Here is a 21,118-nt window from a genome sequence, read left to right as displayed (position 1 = left end):
TCACGTATGGAGGAAACCTGGCACCATCCCTACGGTGAAGCATGGTGGTGGCAGCATGCTGTGGGGATGTTTTTCAGCGGCTGGGACTGGGAGACTAGTCAGGATCCAGGGAAAGATGAACGGAGCAAAGTACAGAGATATTTGATTAAAACCTGCTCTGGAGTGCTCAGGACGTGACTGTGGTGAGGGTTCATCTTCCAACAGGACAACGGCCCAAAGCACACAGCCAAGACAACGCAGGAGTGGCTTCGGGACAAGTCTCAATGTCCTTGAGTGGCCCAGCCAGAAGTTTGGAACCACCAAGACTCTTCCTAGAGCTGGCCACCTGGCCAAACTGAGCAATTGGGGGAGAAGGGCCATGGTCAGGGAGGTGACCAAGAACCCGATGGTCACTGACAGAGCTCAAGAGTTCCTCTTTGGAGATGGGAGAACCTTCCAGAAGGACAACCATCTCTGCAGCACTCCACCAGTCAGGCCTTTATGGTGGAGTGGCCAGACAGAAGCCACTCCTCAGTAAAAAGCACATGACAGTCCTCTTGAAGTTTGTCAAAAGGCCCCTAAAGGACTCTCAGACCATGAGAAACAAGATTCTCTGGTCTAATGAAACCGCAGGAGTAGCTTCGGGACAAGCCTCTGAATGTCCTTGAGTGGCCCAGCCAGAGCCCGGACTTGAACCCGATAGAACATCTCTGGAGAGACCTGAAATAGCTGTGCAGCGACGCTCCCCATCCATCCTGACAGAACTTGAGAGGATCTGCAGAGAAGAATGGGAGGAACTCTCTAAATACAGGTGTGCCAAGCTTGTAGCATCATCCCCAAGAAGACAAGGCTGTAATTGCTGCCAAAGGTGCTTCAAAAAAGTACTGCGTAAAGGGTCTGAATAGTCATGTAAATGTGATATTTCATTATTAAAAAGGTGTTTTTGCTTTGTCATTATGGGGTATTGTGTGTAGATAGTTTTTTCCCCTCATCAATTTAAATACATTTTAGAATAACACTGTAACGTAACAAAATGTGGAAAAATACTTTCCGAATGCACTGTATATTCACAATTGTTTGTAGACACCCTTCAAATTAGTAGATTCGGCTATTTCAGCCACACCCGTTGCTGACAGTTGTATAAAATCAAGCACATGGCAATGCAATCTCCATAGACAAACATTAGCAGTAGAATGTCCTTACTTGAAGAACTCAGTGACTTTCAAAGTGGCATCGTCATAGAATGGCACCTTTCCAACAAGTCAGTTAGTCAAATGTCTGCCCTGCTAGAGCTGCCTGTCAACTGTAAGTGCTGTTATTGTGAAGTGGAAACTTCATAGAGCAACAACGGCTCAGCCGGGAAGTTGTAGGCCACACAAGCTCAGAGAACAGGACCACCGAGTGCTGATGCGCATAAAAATAGTCTGTCCTTGGTTGCAACACTCACTACCGAGTTCCAAACTGCCTCTTGGAAGCAACATCAGCACAAGAACTGTTTGTCGGGAACTTCATGAAATGGGTTTCCATGACCGAGGAGCCACACACAAGCCTAAGATCGCTTGGCATTGCGCATGGTGTCAGCTGGAGCGGTGTAAAGATCGCCGTCATTGGACTCTGGAACAGTGGGAACGCCTTCTCTGGAGTGATGAATCATGCTTCCCCATCTGGCAGTCCAACGGACAAATCTGGGTTTGGCGGACGCCAGGAGATGCTACCTGCCTGAATGCATAGTGCCAGCTGTAAATTTGTGGAGGAATAGTGGTCTGGGGCTGTTTTTCCATGGTTCGGGTTAGGTCCCTTAGTTCCAGTGAAGGGAAATCTTAACGTTACAGCATACAATGACATTCATAGCGATTCTGCACTTCCAACTTTATGGCAACAGTTTGGTGGGGAAGGCCCTTTCCTGTTTCAGCATTACAATGCCCCCATGCACAAATACAGAAAGGGTTTGTCGGGATCGGTGTGGAAGAACTTGACTGGCCTGCACAGAGCCCTGAACTCAACCCCATCGAACACTATTGGGATGAATTGGAACACCGACTGCAAGCCAGGCCTAAAAGCCCAACATCAGTGCCCGACCTCACTAATGCTCTTGTGGCTGAATGGAAGCAAGTCCCCGCAGCAATGTTCCAACATCTAGTGGATAGCCTTCTCAGAAGAGTGGAGGCTGTTATAGCAGGAAAGGGGGGACCAACTCCATAATAACGCCCATGAGTTTGGAATGAGATGCTTGACGAGCAGGTGTCCACATACACTGCATAACCAAAAGTATCTCCACAGGGTTAGCATCCCTCAACTCAGATTCCAAATGATGTTTTTCATGACGTAAGGGTATTGGATGTGCATGTCACCATTTTCTACCATTGAGAAGGTCTTATTTCAGAGGAAGACACAAAAGGCAGACAGGGTCAATTGGCACTGGGGTCTCCCCCTGCTGCCGCTGTTGTGTGGTGCTGTGGAGTGGAGTCTGTAGTGTCTACCAGTTCTCTCTGTATCTCCATTCCAGCCAGCGAGCTCTGGCTAATGATGGGCTTGATTGAGCCCATTTACTTCCCCTCAGCCTGTAATGAGGGCATTACCCTGAGTAGCAGAGCCTGGGAGCAAGCTGGATACCCGCCACAGCCAAGAGGACGATGGAGGGAGGCCAGCGCTGTTTTTGGAGATGACTGAAGAAATACAGGACACATAAGACTTGCATACAGGAGATGTACAGTATATGGTAGGGGTATTCCAATCTGGAGCTCAAGGTCAGCAACACTTCTGATTTGATTGCAATCCTTTCACTGTTAAGACAGATGGACTTTCCAATCCATCAATAAAAGTGAATAGCCCTGCTGTACAGTACCAGTCAATAGTTTGGACACACCTACTCATTCAAGGGTTTTTCTTTATTTTTTTACTATTTTTCTACATTGTAGAATAACATTTCATTTGGGTCTTTTGAGCATCATGCTATACTGTAAAAAGGCCACCAAAGCACTGCCCCACTTTCTTTAATGATTTCTCTGAACTATTGTCCTTGAGAACAATGATAAAATCATTGTGTTGGGTGACTTTAATATTCATGTTGACAAAGAGACCGACTCCAAGGCCATTGATTTTATGAATCTTTTGCGCTCTATGGACTTTATCCAACATGTTACTGGGCCCATCCACAACCACGGCCATACGCTGGACCTGGTTATAACCAAGGGGCTTTCTATTGACATATCCTCTATTCTTGATGTTGCTTTATCTGATCACGGTGTATTTTTTACTACCTTGATGAGCTTAGCACAGGATAATACTGAACACATTATTAAGAAACGCCATCTTACCTCTGAAGTTGTTACAGATTTTATTGAGTGTATGAACAATACTCCATCACCTATTCTGCCTTCCTCGTGATGATTTAATTGATCACTTTAATATCAAATTAAAAGGCAACCATTGATGCCATAGCTCCAGTAAAGTTGAAAAAAGCCACATCCAAACAGAAAGCCCCTTGGATAGGTGAGAAAACAAAAAAATTAAAGACAAATTGCAGAAAGGCAAGCGGAAGTGGAGAGAGTCAAAGTTGCAGATCCATTATGATATTCTGAGAGCAACTTGAAATATATAACAAGGCAATTAGAAATGCCAGACAGGCTCATTTTTCTAACTTGATCACTAATAATCGGAATAATTTGAGAGTGCTCTTCCCGACCATTGATGGATGGCCTGATAAATCCTACCCCCGCAAACCTATGAGAACTTTCCTCCACATCTAAATATGATGAGAGTTGAGGTATATTTCAGAGATAAAACAATTTTGGCTGGGTATTAGTCAAGCAAGACCTGATGAGAAGTTTGATGATATGTGCTCTATTCCACCACGCAAAAGCACTATGGATTTATTTTCTCTGGTTGATACAGACATGCTCAGGAAAGTGATATCACAACTTCTCGATCCTATCCCCTCCACCTTCTACAAAACAATTTTTATTTGCATATCTGAAGAAGTGCAAGCTATTGTTAAATCAATCTGGCCCACCACAGCACAGAGACAGCCTTTGTCAAAATGGTAAATTATCTTAGAGCCAACACAGGTGCCAAACAGCTCTCTAACCTACAGTTGAAGTCTGAAGTTTACATACACTTAGGTTGGAGTCATTGAAACTTGTTTTTCAACCACTCCACAAATTTCATCTTAACAAACTAGTTTTGGCAAGTAGTTTAGGACATCTACTTTGTGCATGATGCAAGTAATTTTTCCAACAATTGTTTACACACAGAATATTTCACTTATAACTCACTGTATCACAATTCCAATGGGTCAGAAGTTTACATTCACAAAGTTAACTGTGCCTTTAAACAGCTTGGAAAATTCCAGAAAATCTCATGGCTTTAGAAGCTTCTGATAGGCTAATAGACATAATTTGAGTCAATTGAAGGTGTACCTGGGGATGTATTTCAAGGCCTACCTTCAAACTCAGTGCCTCTTTGCTTGACATCATGGGAAAATCAAAAGGAATCAGCCAAGACCTCTGGATCATCAGTCTGGATCATTCTTGGGAGCAATTTCCAAATGCCTTAAGGTACCACGTTCATCTGCACAATCAATAGTACGCAAGTATAAACACCATGGGACCACGGAGCCGTCATACAGCTCAGGAAGGAGATGCGTTCTGTCTCCTAGAGATTAACGTACATTTGTGCGAAAAGTGCAAATCAATCCCAGAACAACAGCAAAGGACCTTGTGAAGATGCTGGAGGAAACAGGTACAAAAGTATCTATTTCCACAGTAAAACAAGTCCTATATCGACGTAACCTGAAAGGTCGCTCAGCAAGGAAGAAGCCACTGCTCCAAAACCGCCATAAAAAAGCCAGACTACGGTTTGCAACTGCACATGGGGATTGAGATCGTACTTTTTGGAGAAATGTCCTCTGGTCTGATGAAACAAAATGACCATCGTTATGTTTGGAGGAAAAAGGGGGAGGCTTGCAAGCCGAATAACACCATCCCAACCGTGAAGCATGGGGTTGGCAGCATCATGTTGTGGGGGTGCTTTGCTGCAGGAGGGACTGGTGCACATCACAAAATAGATGGCATCATGAGGTAAGAAAATTATGTGGATATATTGAAGCAACATCTCAAGACATCAGTCAGGAAGTTAAAGCTTGGTTGCAAATGGGTCTTCCAAATGGACAATAACCCCAAGCATACTTCCAAAGTTGTGGCAAAATGGCTTAAGGACAACAAAGTCAAGGTATTGGAGTGGCCATCACAAAGCCCTGACCTCAAACCTATAGAGAATTTGTGGGCAGAACTGAAAAAGCGTGTGCGAGCAAGGAGGCCTACACACCTGATTCAGTTACACCAGCTCTGTCAGGAGGAATGGGCCAAAATTCACCCAACTTACTGTGTGAAGCTTGTGGAAGCCTACCCGAAACGTTTGACCCAAGTTAAACAATTTAAAGGCAATGCTACCATATACGAATTGAGTGTATGTAAACTTCTGACCCACTGGGAATGTGATGAAATAAATAAATGCTGAAATAAATCATTCTCTCTATTATTATTCTGACATATCAGATTCATTAAAATAAAGTGGTGATCCTAACTGACTTAAGACAGGGAATTTTTAAAAGGATTAAATGTCAGGAATTGTGAAAAACTGAGTTTAAATGTATTTGGCTAAGGTGTATGTAAACTTCCGACTTCAACTGTAAGTGCTGCATTCGACACTGTTGGCCATGATGTCTTACTGGACAGACTGGAGAGGTGAGTTGGCCTCTCTGATCAATTTCTAAATTGGTTTAGGACCTATTTAACCGGTCGAGAATGTGTCACCCTTGGTGAACATAACTCAGAGAAAATACATAACACGTGGTGTTCCACAAGGTTTGATTGTGGGTCCGGTACTGTTCAGTTTATTTATATATATATATACACACAGTGCATTCACAGAGTATTCAGATCACTTGACTTTGTCCACATTTTGTTATGTTACAGCCTTATTCTAAAATTGCCCCCCCCCCTTCAATCTACACACAATACCCCATAATGACAAAGCAAAGACATAACATTCTACACATTTATTACAAATATATTTTTTATTTTTTATTTATGTTATTAAAAAATATATATATATATCACATTTGCATGAGTATTCAGACCCTTTACTCAGTACTTTGTTGAAGCACCTTTGGCAGTGATTACAGCCTCAAGTCTTATTTGGGTATGACGCTACAAGCTTGGCACACCTATATTTGAGGAGTTTCCCTCCATTCTTCTCTGCAGATCCTCTCAAGCTCTGTCAGGTTGCATGGGGAGCGTCGCTGCACAACTATTTTCAGGTCTCTCAAGAGATGTTAGATCGGGTTCAAGTCCAAGCTCTGGCTGGGCCACTCAAGGACATTCAGAGACTTGTCCCGAAGGCACTCCTATGATATCTTGGCTGTGTGCTTAGGGTTGTTGTCCTGTTGTAAGGTGATCCTTCGCCCCAGTCTGATGTCCTGAGCTCTCTGGAGCATGTTTTCATCAAGGATCTCTCTGTACTTTGCTCCATTCATCTTTCCCTGGATCCTGACTAGTCTCCCAGTCCCTGCTGCTGAAAAACATCCCCACAGCATGATGCTTCCACCACCATGCTTCATAGTAGGGATGGCAATTGGTATTCGGCCAAAGAGTTCAAATCTTGGTTTCATCAGACCAGAGAATCTTGTTTATCATGGTCAGAGTCCTTTAGGTCCTTTTCGGCAAACTACAAAGCGGGCCGTCATGTGCTTTTTACTGAGGAGTGGCCAGACGGAAGTCAGTAAAAAGTGCTGCAGAGATGGTTGTCCTTCTGGAAGGTTCTCCCGTCTACACACACTCTCGAGCTCTATCAGATTGACCATCCAGTTCCTGGTCACCTCCCTGACCAAGGCCCTTCTCCCCTGATTGCGCAGTTTGGCCGGGCGGCCAGCTCTAGGAAGTCTTGATAGTTCAAAACCTCTTGAAGAATGATGGAGGCCACTGTGTTCTTTAATGCTGCAGACATTTTTTTTGGTACACTTCCCCAGATCCATGCCTCGACACAATCCTGTGTCTCGGAGCTCTACGGACAATTCCTTTGACCTCATGGCTTGGTTTTTGCTCTGACATGCACTGTCAACTGTGGGATCTTATATAAACAGGTGTGCGCCTTTCCAAATCATGTCCAATCAATTGAATATACCACAGGTGGATTCCAATGAAGTTGTAGAAACATCAAGGATGATCAATGGAAACAGGATGCACCAGAGCTCAATTTTGAGTCTCATAGCAAAGGATCTGAATAGTCATTAAAAAATATATACGTTTTCGCTTTCGCGTCATTATGGGTTATTGTGTGTAGATTGAAGAGGAAAACACATTATTTCATACATTTTAGAATAAGGCTGTAAAGTAACAAAGTGTGGAAAGTCAAGGGGTCTGAATATTTTCCGAATGCACTGTATATCACTGAGTATGGCTAAGCTATTCTTCGTACTGCCAGTGAATTGAAGTTGAACAGCGCCAAGCATCAGTTTACTTATGCCTAAAATGTACAATAAAAAGTATTGCCTATAGCTTATTTAATGAAACCCTGGCTGGCTGTTGATGTCCCAGGTCAGGGCTCTCCAACCCTGTTCCTTGAGAGCTACCTTCTTGTAAGTTTTCACTCCAACCGCATTTGTAACTAACCTGACTCCGCTTATCAACCAACTAATTATTGATTCAGAAGCACTAGATTAGGTTTGGAGTGAAAACCTACAGAATGGCAGCTCTCCACGAACAGGGTTGGAGAGCCCTGTCCAAGGCAATCGATCTCAAAGCAGCGTCCTCGCAAAACTTTTTGTTAATGGCAAGTTCACTTACTCATCCATAAATAGTCAAGTACAAATACGGTTCAGCAGCTCAAATCAGCAGGATGTGGGGCATTGTTATTAGGAAGGACGTCTACCGTGAATGAATCGCTAAAATAATGATTATGACCACACTTCATAAATTTAAATATTATGGGGAGAGCTATACATTTGGCAGCCAAGCACGAGTTATCAGTGTGTAGCCTATTATTGTCCAGACATGACATTGAAATATCTTCACACCTACAATAAAAGCCTCCAAGCTTCTGTCATAAGAGTCAATTAAATTTGAAAAAATTAAGAATTAGTGTGAAGTTTGGAAAAACTAACCCTGTGTGAATCGTCCTCTGGAATAACGCACATGCTTGGACAATAATTACAAAACCAACGCCTCTACTAATACCGTGCGAATAGGGCTATAACATAGCAAAGATTAGGCTTATCAGGGTCGAGTGAGCCGTGTCATCAGTCAAGGATGCTCATGCGAGTCATCTAGGACGCAAATGTAGTCTTCCTAGTTGGACTATGCAATAATGAGGTGGTGTGTGTATGTGCGCATCCGTTCCAGCGTGTTCACAGGAGTCAGTGACAGGTCCAGAAATCCTTGAGTCGTGCACTACTAGTTTTAAGGTCTCTGCACTGGCTGCCTGTGAGTTTTAGAATGACTTTTAAGATTCTTCTACTGGGTTTTAAATCAATCCACGATTGTCCACCCAATACATGTCAGACATGCTTTTAACTTCTTGTGGCAGTATTGAGTAGCTTGGATTAAAAAGGTGCCCAGAGTAAACTGCTTGCCACTCAGGCTCAGAGGCTAAGATATGCACATTATTAGTAGATTTGGATAGAAAACACTCTGAAGTTTCTAAAACTGTTTGAATGATGTCTGTGAGTATAACATAACTCATATGGCAGGCAAAAACCTGAGAAAAAATCCAACCAGGAAGTGGGAAATCTGAGGTTTGTAGGTATGCCTATCCAATATACAGTGGGATGTTGGTCATTTTGCACTTCCTAAGGCTTCCACTAGATGTCAATAGTCTTTAAAACCTTGTTTGATGCTTCTACTGTGAAGAATGAGGGAAGGAGAGCTCTTTGAGTCAGGTGTCTGGCACGAGCTGAACATGCGCGGTCACGTGAGAGCGACCTGCTTTCCATCGCATTTCTGAAGAGAAAGGAATTCTCCAGTTGAAACATTATTGAAGATTTATGTTAACATCCTAAAGATTGATTCTATACATCGTTTGACATGTTTCTACGAACTGTAATGGAATTGTTTGACTTTTCATCTGAACTGCGCGTCATGAATGTGGATTACTGGACTGAACGCGCAAACAAAATGACGGTATTTGGACATAAATGATGGACTATATTGAACAAAACAAACATTTATTGTGGAACTGGGATTCCTGGGAGTGCATTCTGATGAAGATCATCAAAGTTAATATTTATAATGCTATTTCTGACTTCTGTTGACTCCAAAAAATGGCGGATATCTTTATGGCTTATTTGGGCTCTGAGCGCTGTACTCAGATTATAGCATGGTGTGCTTTTTCCGTAAAGTTTTTTTTAAATCTGACACAGCGGTTGCATTAAGGAGAAGTTTATCTAAAGTTCTATGTTTAATACTTGTATCTTTTATCAATGTTTATTATGAGTATTTCTGTAAATTGATGTGGCTCTCTGTAAAATCACCGGATGTTTTAGAGGCAAAACATTATTGAACATAACGCGCCAATGTAAACTGCGATTTTTGGATATAAATATGAACTTTATCGAACAAAACATACATGTATTGTGTAACATGAAGTCCTATGAGTGTCATCTGATGAAGATCAAAGGTTAGTGATTCATTCTATCTCTATTTCTGATTTTTGTGACTCCTCTCTTTGGCTGGAAAAATGGCTGTGTTTTTCTGTGAATAGGTGCTGACCTAACATAATCGTTTGTGGTGCTTTCGCCGAAAAGTCTATTTGAAATCGGACACTGTGGTGTGATGAACAGGCGGTTGTTGTCCGTGATGATCTTTTTGGCCTTCCTGTGACATCGGGTGCTGTAGGGGTCCTGGAGGGCAGGTAGTTTGCCCCCGGTGATACGTTGTGCATACCTCACTACCCTCTGGAGAGCCTTACGGTTGTGGGCGGAGCAGTTGCTGTACCAGGCGGTAATACAGCCCGACAGGATGCTCTCAATTGTGCATCTGTAAAGGTTTGTGAGTGTTTTCGGTGATTACTCACCCTGTACTGAAAGAAGATTGTTTCTTTAACGAGTCAGACGCAAAGGATTTACTTCAGACGCCTGACAAGGCCCGCATCCTCATCATTCATAGGAGAAAGAGACAGAGATATTGGGGACGTAGGTCTGGGTGCCTTGTACGGATCTGACGGCGAGTGGGCAATCTGCCTTTACCAACGGTCCAATTAGCCAACGTACAATGATTGGATAATAAAATAGACTACGAGGATGTATATCCTACCAACAGGACATTAAAAACTGTAATATCTTATGTTTCACCGAGTCGTGGCTGAACGATGACATGAATAACATACAGCTGGAGGGTTTTATGCTTTTTTGCCAGGATAGAACAGCTGCCTCCGGTAAGACAAGGGGTGGCGGTCTCGAGGTTTTGCTCACCTGAGATAGAGCATTTCATGAGAAGCTGTAGACCACACTATTTACCAAGAGAGTTTTCATCAATATTCTTCATAGCTGTCTATTTATCACCACAAACCAATGCTGGCACGAGAACCGCACTCAATGAGCTGTATACGGCCATTAGCAAACAGAAAAATGCTCATCCAGAGGCGGCGCTCCTAGTGGCCGGGGACTTCAATGCAGGGAAACTTAATATCCTTTATCATCATTTCTACCAGCATGTTAAATGTGCAACCAGAGCGGAAAAAACTACAGACCACCTTTAATCCACACACAAAGATGTGTACAGAGCTCTCCCTCGCCCTCCATTTGGCAAATCTGACCATAATTCTATCCTTCTGATTCCTGCTTACAATCAAAAACTAAAGCAGGAAGCACCAGTGACTCGGTCAATAAAAAAAGTGGTCAGATGAATCAGATGCTAAGATAGAGGACTGTTTTGCTAGCACAGGCTGGAATATGTTCCGGGATTCTTCCGATGGTATAGGAGTACACCACATCAGTCACTGACTTCATCAATAAGTGCGTCGATGACATCCCCCCCAGTGACTGTATGTACATACCCCAAGCAGAAGCCATGGATTACAGGCAACATCCGCACTGAGATAAAGGGTAGAGCTGCTGCTTTCAAGGAGCGGAACTCTAACCCAGACGCTTATAAGAAATCCCACTATGCCCTCCGACGAACCAGCAAACAGGCAAAGTGTCATTACAGGACTAAGATTGAATCGTACTACACCGGCTCCGAAACTCGTCGGATGTGGCAGGGCTTGTTTCCCACCTGGACATTATTACAGACTACAAAGGGAAGCAAAGCCGCGAGGTGCCCAGTGACACGAGCCTACCAGAAAAGCTAAATTACTTCTATGCTCGCTTCAAGGCAAGTAAAACTGAAACATGCATGAGAGCATCAGCTGTTCTAGAAGACTGTGTGATCATGCTCTCCACAGCCGATGTAAGACCTTTAAATGGGTCAACATTCACTTGGCCACAGGGCCAGACGGATTACCAGGATGTGTATTCCGAGCATGCGCTGACCAACTGGCAAGCGTCTTCGCTGACATTTTAAACCTGTCCCTGACGGAGTCTGTAATAACAACATGTTTCAAGCAGACCACCATAGTTCCTGTGCCTAAGAACACTAAGGTAACCAGCCTAAATGACTACCAACCCGTAGCACTCACGTCTGTAGCCATGAAGTGCTTTGAAAAGGCTGGTAATGGATCACATCAACGCCATTATCCCAGAAACCCTAGACCCACTCCAATTTGCATACCGCCCAAACAGATCCAATCTCTATTGCACTCCACACTGCCCTTTCCCACCTGGACAAAAGGAACACCTATGTGAGAATGCTATTCATTGACTACAGCTCAGCGTTCAACACCATAGTGTCCTCAAAGCTCATCATTAAGCTAAGGACCCTGGGACTAAACACCTCCCTCTGCAACTGGATCCTGGACTTCCTGATGGGCCGCCCCCAGGTGGTAAGGGTAGGTAACAACACATCCGCCACGCTGATCCTCAACACGGGGGCCCTTCAGGGGTGCGTGCTCAGTCCCCTCCTGTACTCCCTGTTCACTCATGACTGCATGTCCAGGCACAACTCCAACACCATCATTAAGTTTGCTGATGACACAACAGTGGTAGGCCTGATCACAGACAACGATGAGACAGCCTATAGGGAGGAGGTCAGAGACCTGGCCGTGTGGTGCCAGGACAACAACCTCTCCCTCAACTTGATCAAGACAAATTAGATGATTGTGGACTATAGTGAAAGGAGGACTGAGCACGCCCCCATTCTCATCAACAGGGCTGTAGTGGAGCAGGTTGAGAGCGTCAAGTTCCTTGGTGTCCACATCACCAACAAACTATCATGGTCCAAACACACCAAGACAGTCGTAAAGAGGGTAAGACAACGCCTATTCCCCTCAATTTCCAGCACACAATGGCATAGGTCACTACACTCGCCACAACACTGCTATAGAGCATATGAAGCATTTTGTCACATCTATTAGATCTTAGATAATTGAATGTAGGGACAGACCAGGGGGCTAACACTGTGAAGTCTACATACCAACCAACAGCGAGAAGTCAATTACTGGTACAGATGCGGTCAAGTATATTGGCCCCCATGCACGATTCAATCCCTTCTAAAATAAGTTGAAATTGAAAAAACACTGTGCGATTTACAACAGCACAGAACCAAAAAATAATAATGAAATTAAGATTTTTAATTTCATAGTCAGAAAATGCCTGGGCAAAATTATTCAAAATTCTAATGTATTTGATTGGAGGCAAGTGATTTTAGGCAAGTGTCATTTACCCTATTTGTTGTAAGTTGCAGGTGCCTACAAGGTAATTAAAAAAAAATGGTTTAACCAGTTTTGATATGAGAAAAGAGAATTCAATATATTTGCACACAAGAAAAATACAAAACCATGTAATGAGTTAAAAAGGCAAGCGAAAAGTGCATGTGCTGGAGAGGAAGAAAAAACTACCCTGAGGGGCTTTCAAGGCACCTCCACTTTCAAATATTTATACAAAATAAATCAACTATATCCTGATTAATAAAACAGAAATACATAGTTGAGGATTTAAAGAAAATGAAAAACAATGCATCAGGGGTTAATCAATAGCGGCAGAAGATTATTGCAATCAGTCAATGTACGGAATGTCCAGGAGATTCTTTTTCATTTTGTATTTGAAGGAGGGCAGTTTTTGAGGTGTTCCTGGGAGATGTTACCCAAAATAACTGAGTATTGAATTTGAAAAGATATTGAAAAGAAACGGAGAATGTTCATTTTGAATTGGAATACAAAATGACATAAATTGAAGTTGATTGATTTCTTAAATGTTGAGAATATGAAGATAAGAGTGGAGAGAAACTGGCACGACTGTCGGAATGAGTTGCCATCCTCAAATAGTCTCCAGACCAGAGGTGTCAAACAAATTTGTCTTCAACAAGGTCTGGAGGGCCACACTGAAAATGTGTTATATTTCCTCGCCGTCAAAATACAAAAGTCCTCCATCCATCATTTTTTGAATGTTCTATCCTCCGACTGTCTAGCTTTCATTTTGGTGTTTATTAGAGAGCTGGACCCAGTCAAGAAACTGCATGAATGAAGGTCCATTATAATTTCTACAGTTTCCATTTGTTTTTTGGTCATTTTAAAGTACAATACATTCAGAAAGTATTCAAACCCCTTCACTTTTTCCACATTGTTACATCACAGCCTTATTCTAAAATGGATTAAATTATTTCCCCCCCTCAATCTACACAATATACCCCATAACGACCAAGCAAAAACAGGTTGACACACTACAATTCAATTCAATTTTCAAAATAAGGGTGGATCCAAAGACGAAGCCTAGGCTGTATAGCAATAGAAATGCCTACTTGGATCACATATGTGTAACGAGATGATGAAGCTACACATTTCATCTAATTTAGAACCGAGAACTTGCGAGGAAATCTGTGGTGAGAGGAGTCTCCGCAGATCATGCAGGCCAGGGATGAGGTGCCTTGCAGTGGCAAGCGGAGTGGATATGAAGGAGCACGTAGGGGTGCGTGCGTGTGTGTAGTGTCAGGGTTTCCGTTAGGAAAATGTGGCACCAGACACTGACCGGGAAGATTTTTAATTTACCGGCCATTTGATAAATATACCGGACCCTTATGCATTCGGTGCGTAAACCCATTAGGGCGTCCACCGACGGGGCTCAGAATGACAGAAATCACATTTAGATAATGGAGTCACTTTTTGTCTTGATCTTCCAAGGCCATTTCAGCGCCACAACATGATATCAGTTATGGTCGAGGGGTAGAGGTCCCCCTCTGCTGGAGACACTTAGTATCACACTGGATTTGCCCCCCATGAGTGAGGGTGAAGGTGAAAGGGGTAGAGAATGCTTACCTGGGGCAGGCAGGCCAGTGGGGTGGGGGAGAGGGTCAGCTCAACGTCTAGCTCGGGAGCTGGGGTACCCTCCGTACTCTTGACATCCAGGATCAGCTGGGCAAGGAAGTTCTGCTGGAAGCGAGTCCGTTTGCCCAGAGCACTTCCATGACCATAACTGTAGGCCTTCTAAAGCCCAGGCTGTTACTGTATGTTGAGATTGTTACTTACCTATCATGTTCATCTCTAGGCCAGTTAGGAGAGCTCCTTGGCCCGTTGGAAGTGCTCCTTGGCTGGGTTGTTCTCATAGTAGTTTAGAGAGGTGAAGCCACATTCAAGTTGGAACTGGATGGACAGGTTCTGGAGGGTTCCATCAGAGAACAAAGGCTCACACTTCATTACTGCAGAGAAGATGAGGGGGGTTAAAATTCTAAGATGTCCTTTTTCTATTTCAGTTGAATGTATTACTATTTGCATTGATATCATAAATCAGTTCAGCGGTGAAAAAAAAAAATATTTAATATTATTTTTCACTTATTCCAAGTTCTCAAAACATACCATTCCACTTAGCACTAGAAGATGGCACATCTACACCTAAAACAAAAGTATTCAGCATTATTTTGATCAGACGTCCCCTGAAGACCATCCAGAGGTCAATTAGAGCTCAGTGCACCTGCAGACCAATCCCATGAGGCCATTGGTCAGCAACATCGTGAGGGAGAGATACCTTGCGGCGACACATTAAAGAGAGAGGTGTTTTGGCTTTGTCCTTGGCTCCACCTCTCCCCGTCTGACATGATTACCAGTTTGGTGTCGTTGAAGGCTGTGCGCGGTGTGGAGATTATTCCTCGCTTCTAATGTGTATAATTCATGGTGCAGTGTACTCTCGCGTTCCCCCATTCAAAATTTATAGAGGCAGCCCAGGCCAGCGCCAAGGAGATTTACTTTGCGCCTTGTCACCTTCATACAAGGAAATTCGCTTCCTGGGCTGTTGTGAAATGTGCAAGGGGAGGGGACAATTTACTTATTTATTTTACACAAATGACTTGGAGTCAAATATTGATATAATAATGTCCAAAAATTATATTTTGCGATACATAACTATATTGCTCACCCCATTACTACTAGCTAACCATTTCACTTAGCTTCAAAAAGTTATCCTATTTCATGCCTACTGATCACAACCCTGGCAGCAAATGAGTACACCGTGACGTGCAAGCAGCCATATTACATTAGCATGGGCCCACACAGAACAAATGAGCATTTATCTTGACGGGTTGCCAGCTAATCCTTTTATTTAGTCTTATCTGGGCATTGTTAGAATGAACATTGACTGATTTATGAATTCTCAGGAAATATTATGGTAGAGTGAAGAAGAGAAAATGAAAACAGGTCACAATAACAGTCAATGCTTGAAATACATGTTTTATTTTATCCCATTCTCTCGGTGTCAACTCAAAACCAACAGCAATGCTAGAGAAAGAGAAAGGGTGAAATTGGATAGTAAAAATCCCCTTTTCCATCTGCATGCCTTTCACAACCTGGAGCTCAAACAGAGTAGTAAAAAGGATTGTGTGGTCTTTTACTGGCTGCTCCTCTGGAATACGGACTGGCTGTTTCATAGCCCGCAGAATCTGGTCACCCTTCACACACTGTTAAGCACCCCTCACACACACCCCCACAACAAAAATCAGCAAACCAACATTTCAAGCCCAGCAGAAGTCAACTATAATTAAGCAGAACAATCTTAAACTGTGATCTGCTACTAATGACCTGGTGGCAGGACTGTAGGACAAACGAACGCTGGGCAAACAAGTGGACTATAATGAGCTCAAACCACCCTGAAAGGAAGGAGGGGAAAAAAAGGTTTTCAAGAGGGATCAGAGTTAAGAAAGTGCCCTTTAGTCTCATTTTAACAATTTCTTCAACTTATATGAGGAAAAGGGGAAAACTCAATTGTGCACACTGGCTAAACCAAAATCAAAAACTTCATTACAGAAGGGATAAACGTAGACGTTCTCAGAAACAAGGCGAAGCAGAGTCCCTTTGCGGAGTTCATTCTTCCAAGGCAATGTACAGAACGGAGGCGTTTATTCAGCTCATACCACAGTTGCCAAAAAAAATTATCCTAAAATAACACTTACTGGTAGAAATACAATTTTGTTCATATAGAGTGCATTCGGAAAGTATTCAGACCCCTTCGACTTTTTCCACATTTTTACATTACAGCCTTATTCTAAAATGAATACAATTGTTTCCTAATCAATCTACACACAATATAACAAAATGACAAAGCAAAAAAACTGAAATACCTTAACCATAAGATTTCAGACCCGTTGCTATGAGACTGAGACCCATCCTGTCTCAGCCTCCAGTATTTATACTGCAATAGTTTGTGTCAGGGGGCTAAGGTATACAGCTGAAGTCGGAAGTTTACATAAACTTAGGTTAGGAGTCAATAAAACTAATTTTTCAACCACTCCACAAATTTCTTGTTAACAAACTATAGTTTTGGCAAGTCGGTTGGGACATCTACTCTGTGCATGACACAAGTAATTTTTCCAACAATTGTTCACAGACAGATTATTTCACTTATAACTCACTGTATCACAATTCCAGTGGGTCAGAAGTTTACATTCACTAAGTTGACTGTGCCTTTATACAGCTTGGAGAATTCCAGAAAATGATGTCATGGCTTTGGAAGTTCTGATAGGCTAATTGACATAATTTGAGTCAATTAGAGGTGTACCTGTGGATATATTTCAAGGCCTACCTTCAAACTCAGTGACCCTTTGCTTGACATCATGAGAAAATCAAAAGAAATCAGGCAAATTGTAGACCCCCACGAGTCTGGTTCATCCTTGGGCGCAATTTCCAAACGCCTGAAGGTACCACGTTCATCTGTACAAACAATAGTACACAGCCGTCATACAGCTCAGGAAGGAGACGCATTCTGTCTCCTAGAGATGAACGTACTGTGGTGCGAGAAGTGCAAATCAATCCCAGAACAAGAGCAAAGGACCTTGTGAAGATGCTGGAGGAAACAGGTACAAAAGTATCTATATCCACAATAAAACGAGTCCTATATCGACATAACCTGAAAGGCCGCTCAGCAAGGAAGAAGCCATTGCTCCAAAACCGCCATGAAAAAGCCAGACTATGGTTTGCAACTGCACATGGGGATTGAGATCGTACTTTTTGGAGAAATGTCCTCTGGTCTGATGAAACAAAATAAGAACTGTTTGGACATAATGACCATCATTATGTTTGGAGGAAAAAGGGGGAGGCTTGCAAGCCGAAGAACACCATCCCAACCGTGAAGCACGGGGTTGGCAGCATCATGTTGTGGGGGGTGCTTTGCTGCAGGAAGGACTGGTGCACTTCACAATAGATGGCATCACGAGGAAGGAAAACTATGTGGATATATTGAAGCAACATCTCAAGACATCAGTCAGGAAATGGCTTAAGGACAACAAAGTCAAGGTATTGGGAGTGGCCATCACAAAGCCCTGACCTCAATCCCATTGAAAATGTGTCGGCAGAACTGAAAAAGCATGTGCGAGCAAGGAGGCCTACAAACCTGACTCAGTTACACCAGCTCTGTCAGGAGGAATGGGCCAAAATTCACCCAACTTGTTGTGGGAAGCTTGTGGAAGGCTACCCGAAACGTTTGAAACAAGTTAAACAATTTAAAGGCAATGCTACCAAATACGAATTGAGTGTATGTAAAATACTGACCCACTGGGAATGTGATGAAAGAAATAAAAAGGTGAAATAAATAATTCTCTCTACTATCTACTATTATTCTGACATTTCACATTCTTAAAATAAAGTGGTGATCCTAACTGACCTAAGACAGGGAATTATTACTAAGATTAAATGTCAGGAATTGTGAAAAACTGAGTTTAAATGTATTTGGCTAAGGTGTATGTAAACTTCCGACTTCAACTGTATCTGGAGTATTTCTCCTGTCTTATCTGGTGTCCTGTGTGAATTTAAGTATGCTCCATCTAATTCTCTCCCTCTCCTCCCAGAGGACCTGAGCCCTGGGACCATGCCTCAGAACTACCTGACCTGATGACTCCTTGCTGTCCCCAGTCCACCTGGTCGTGTTGCTGCTTCAGTTTCAACTGTTCTGCCTGCAGTTCACAGGACGTGCTACCGTGTCCCGGACATGCTGTTTTCGACTCTCTACCACACCTGCTGTCTCTGAATAATTGGCTATGAAAAGCCAACTGACATTTACTTACTTGCAGCCTCTACAACAACTGTGATTATTATTTGACCCTGCTGGTCATCTATGAACATTTGAACAGCTTGGCCATGTACGGTTATAATCCCAACCCGGCACAGCCAGCAGAGGACTGGACACCCCTCAGAGCCTGGTTCCTCTCTAGGTTTCGTCCTAGGTTCCCACCTTTCTAGGGAGTTTTTCCTAGCCACCGTGCTTCTACATCTGCATTGCCTGGTGTTTGGTGTTTTAGGCTGGGTTTCTGTATAGCACTTTGTGACATCGGAGGTAAAAAGGGCTTTATAAATACATTTGAAGGAGACTCAAAATTGAGCTCAGGTACATACTGTTTCATTGTTCATCCTTCAGATGTTTCTACAACTTGATTGGAGTCCGTCTGTGGTAAATTCAATTGATTGGACATGATTTGGAAAGGCACACACCTGTCTACATAAGGTCCCACAGTTGACAGTGCATGTCAGAGCAAAAACGAAGGCATGGGGTCGAAGGAATTGTCCCTAGACCTCTGAGACACAGATCTGGGGAAGAGTACCAAAAAATGTCTGCAGCATTGACGGTCCCCAAGAACACTGTAGCCTCCATTCTTAAATGGAAGAAGTTTGGAACCACCAAGACTCGTCCTAGAGCTGGCTGCCCGGCCAAATTGAGAAATCAGGGGAGAAGGGCCTTGGTCAGGGAGGTAACCAAGAACCCGATGGTCAATATGACAGAGCTCCAAAGTTCCTCTGTGGTGATGGGAGAACCTACCAGAAGGACAACCATCTCTGCAGCACTCCACCAAATCGGAACTTTATGGTAAAGTGGCCAGACGGAAGCCAGTCCTCAGTAAAAGGCACAACAGCCTGCTTGGATTTTGCCAAAAGGCACCTAAAGGTCTGTCAGACCATGAGAAACAAGAATCTCTGGTCTGATGAAACCAAGATTGAACTCTTTGGCCTGAATGCCAAGCGTCACACCTGGAGGAAACTTGGCACCATCCCTACGGTGAAGGGCATTAAAGGGTCTGAATACTTATGTACATGTTTTATTACATTGTAACGTAACAAAAAAAATGTGGGAAAAAGTCAAGGGGTCTGAACACTTTCCAAATGCACTGCATAAACAGTACCAGTCATAAGTTTGGACACACCTACTGATTCAAGGGCTTTTCTTTATTTTTACTATTTTCTACATTGTAGAATTATAGTGAAGACATCAAAAAACTATGCATTTACATATGGAATCATTTAGTAACCAAAAAAAGTGTTAAGGAAATCAAAATATATTTTATATTTGAGATTCTTCAAAATAGCCACCCTTTGCCTTGAAAGCTTTGCACTCTTCACATTCTCTCAATCATCTTCATGAGGTAGTCACCTGGAATGCATTTCAATTAACAGGTGTGCCTTGTTAAAAGTTAATTTGTGGATATTCTTACCTTAATGCGTTTGAGCCAATCAGTTATGTGATAAGGTAGGGGTGGTATACGGAAGATAGCCCTATTTGGTCAAATATTAAGTCCATATTATGGCAAGAACAGCTCCAATAAGCAAAGAGATACGACAGTCCATCATTACTTTATTTTAGACATAGTCAGTCAATCCGGAAATCTTCATGAACTTTGAAAGTTTCTTCAAGTGCAGTCACAAAAACCATCAAGCTCTTTGATGAAACTGGCTCTGACGAGGACCACCACAGGAATGGAAGAGCAGAGTTACCTCTGCTGCAGAGGAGAAGTTCATTAGTTACCAGCCTCAGAAATTGCAGCCCAAATAAATGCTTCACAGAGTTCAAGTAACAGACACATCAGCATCAACTGTTCAGAGGACACTGTGTGAATCAGGCCTTCATGGTCGAAATGCTTTAAAGAAACCACTACCAAAGGACACCAATAAGAAGAAGACTTGCTTTGGCCAAGAAACACGAGCAATGGACATTAGACTGGTGGAAATCGGTCCTTTGATCTGGAGTCCAAATTGTAGATATTTGGTTCCAACCACCATGTCTTTGTGAGACGCGGTGTGGGTGAACAGATGATCTCCGCATGTGTATTTCCCACCGTAAAGCATGGAGGTGGTGGTATTATGGCGTGGGGGTGCTTTGCTGGTGACGCTGTCTGTGATTTTTTTTTAATTCAAGGCACACTTAACCAGCATGGCTACCACAGCATTCTGCAGCGATACGTCATCCCATCTGGTTTGCGCTTAGTGGGACTATCATTTGTTTTTCAACAGGACAATGACCCAACATACCTCCAAGCTGTGCAAGAGATATTTTACCAAGAAGGAGAGCGATGGAGTGCAGTTTCAGATGACCTGGCCTCCACAATCCCTCGACCTCAAACCAATTGAGATGGTTTGGGGTGAGTCGGACTGCAGAGCGAAGGAAAACAGCCAACAAGTGCTCTGCATATATGGGAACTCCTCCAAGACTGTTGGAAAAGCATTCCAGGTGAAGCTGGTTAAGAGAATGCCAAGAGTGTGCAAAGCTGTCAAGGCAAAGGGTGGCTATTTGAAGAATCTCAAATAT

General features: G+C 43.0%; 1 protein-coding gene across 1 annotated transcript in view; it reads right to left on the bottom strand.

The window, feature by feature from the left end:
* Positions 1-14,595: 14,595 nt before the first annotated feature.
* Positions 14,596-21,118, bottom strand: part of LOC111978763 (tetratricopeptide repeat protein 27-like) — a 43,559-nt gene continuing 37,036 nt past the window's right edge. The window contains exon 5 of the mRNA XM_070448488.1: positions 14,596-14,759. The gene's annotated coding sequence lies outside the window, so the exon portion shown is untranslated. The remainder of the gene's footprint in view (positions 14,760-21,118) is intronic.

The sequence above is a fragment of the Salvelinus sp. IW2-2015 genome, linkage group LG18, assembly GCF_002910315.2.
Source record: "Salvelinus sp. IW2-2015 linkage group LG18, ASM291031v2, whole genome shotgun sequence".
Classification (NCBI taxonomy): domain Eukaryota; kingdom Metazoa; phylum Chordata; class Actinopteri; order Salmoniformes; family Salmonidae; genus Salvelinus; species Salvelinus sp. IW2-2015.
Note: the sequence above shows the minus strand (reverse complement) of the source record. Positions and strands in the feature narration are given on the sequence as shown.